Genomic DNA, 2,598 nt, shown 5'->3' on the forward strand with positions numbered 1-2,598 from the left:
CACACGTGAAGTTCGGCGGGGTTCGGATCTCGACGAACCAAACCCGCTCATCTCTAGGTAATAGTGACACAAGCCAGAGAGACAAGGGAACTGAGGGCTAAAAGGTATGTTAATCGCTACAGAGATTGAAATATCACAAATACAGCTTTACCCTCTGCCTCATGTCTTTACAACGTCTATAAAGAACATCACGGTCTGTTCCTTCATAAACCTGAGATAAATGATAGACTACAACAATGGAGAACCTCTGAGTACGAGGAGACACCATGACCTCCTGATAACCATAGTGAGAGGATAAACCTGAGAAGTGGAAACACCTGGTAATTGTGTCTCCTTTTCTTTAGATGTTGGGGGAGCCAGTGGGGGACCTGACTGTGACCTCATTTCTCCTGCATGGACATCTCACCGTTCGTAGAATGCGAATAATGCATTACAGGTACAGATCGTGCCCTGAGAACTTTAAAGCAGTTTAATGATTAGCATATCTCAATTGGAGAACAATGGCAAATATTAATGGTTGCAAAGTTGTTTGCAAAATTGAAGTCGTGGCATTAGTATGTAAGCGGCTGTGTAGTGGAATGTTGCTCCATTGCTTGCTCAAAACAAACAAATCTTATATCATTAAAATCATAAATGACCTTTCTATGGCATTACAGATGTACAAAACCACACATGTTATTATTACCCTCTGCATTGGAATAATTACACTCAGCCCCGAATGGGCTTTTTTGGAATTATCCCTGCTCATCCCTGGTGATAGATGATTGCTGATGGCACAAGGCCATTCTTCAAACATGGAATCACTCACCCACTCTATCAATTTTTAAGGCCAAACTTTTTTATCTCTGCCTCATGAACTGGGTAGGGGTTGGGTAAGTGTTACCAGCTGCTGGGATCCCGGCGGTCAGCTTACCGTTACCGGGATCCCGGCAGCAGAATGTGGGAGGAACAATTCCCCTTTTAGGCTCGCTGCGCTTGCCACAGGTTCTATTCCCACTCTATGGGTGTTGTGGACACTCACGAGTGGGAATAGAGCCTGTGGGATGATATTCCGTTTGCCGGCATTTCGAGCGTTCGGGATTCCAACGTCGGCAGGCTGTCTGCCGGGATCCCGATTGCCGGTCAGCTAACCGCATCCCCTGGGTAGAAGTGGTTCTAGGAAAAGGAATCTAAGGGGTAAATTTACCAAGAACCGCGTTTTGCCTGAGTTTGCTTGAGATTTAGGGGGTCATTCGGTTGTTCGCTCGCAAGCTGCTTTTAGCAGCTTTGCACACGATAAGCCGCCACCTACTGGGAGTGTATCTTAGCTTATCAAAATTGCGAACGAAAGATTCGCAATATTGCGAAAAGATTTCTCTGTGCAGTTTCTGAGTAGCTCGAGACTTACTCTTCCAGTGCGATCAGTTCAGTCAGTTTCGTTCCTGGTTTGACGTCACAAACACTCCCAGCGTTCGCCCAGACACTCCTCCGTTTCTCCAGCCACTCCCGCGTTTTTCCCAGAAACGGTAGCGTTTTTTTGCACACACCCATAAAACGGCCAGTTTCCGCCCAGAAACACCCACTTCCTGTCAATCACATTACGATCACCAAAACGAAGAAAAAACCTCGTAATGACGTGAGTAAAATACCAAACTGCATAGCAAATTTACTTGGCGCAGTCGCACTGCGGACATTGCACATGCGCATTAGCGACTAATCGCTCCGTTGCGAGAAAAAAATACAGAGCGAACAACTCGGAATGACCCCCTAAATACATTTGTGATCAATCGGACATGGGAGAAACCAAACACAGGTATTTACTATGATGCTGTGTTTTCCATTATCTCGTTTTCCGATAGTGTATGCAGTCGTGTTTGCTGTGTGTGCCAGCAAAATTCAGGAAAAAAAATGGCGCCCCCTTCCCCCAAGCATAAACGGCCCTGGGCTCTTGGGGCCAGCCCTGGTTCTAAAAATACGGCAAACAAATGACATTTTGGTGTATTTTGGTCCGAGTTTGCACAATTTATGGGTGTGTTTACAAACACGATTTTTGTTAAATTAAAGTCCCGTGTTTCAGTGATGTCCACAAAAAGTACAGTACTTCTGACTTTTGGCCGATGGTGTCCAGTATTTGATCGTATTACTCACCCGTTTTTTGCCATTAGTAAATTCCCGTGTTTGCAAAAATGGCCAAAAATACCTGAGATTGCAAACTCGGGCAATAACACAGACCTTAGTAAATCTAAGGTCTGTGTTATGCTATGATAGAATGATTTTATATGTGGGGGTGCTATATTCACATACTATCTCCAGAAATAAGGTTTCAAAATTGTAGACATTTACGTTATATCTCCTGGTCTCTGCACCGGTGACCCTCCTATTTTGTTTTCATATGGATATGTGGCTTTTTGTAACCAGGTTGGGGGACTCCCCTGGGGCGGGTGGGGGACGGGATGAGAGATTAGACTTTCTTTCAATTTGAGTTTGTAAGTCACTGTTTAATACATTTTTTGTTCCTCCACGGAGACATCCTGCTCAACTTGTCATTTACCTGGTATATGTTAATAAGTGTCCTCCATCACTGTTCCCTTCCGCAATCATTGCGCATACCATTTCTCT

Source organism: Pseudophryne corroboree, chromosome 3 (genome assembly GCF_028390025.1).
Source record: "Pseudophryne corroboree isolate aPseCor3 chromosome 3, aPseCor3.hap2, whole genome shotgun sequence".
Lineage (NCBI taxonomy): Eukaryota > Metazoa > Chordata > Amphibia > Anura > Myobatrachidae > Pseudophryne > Pseudophryne corroboree.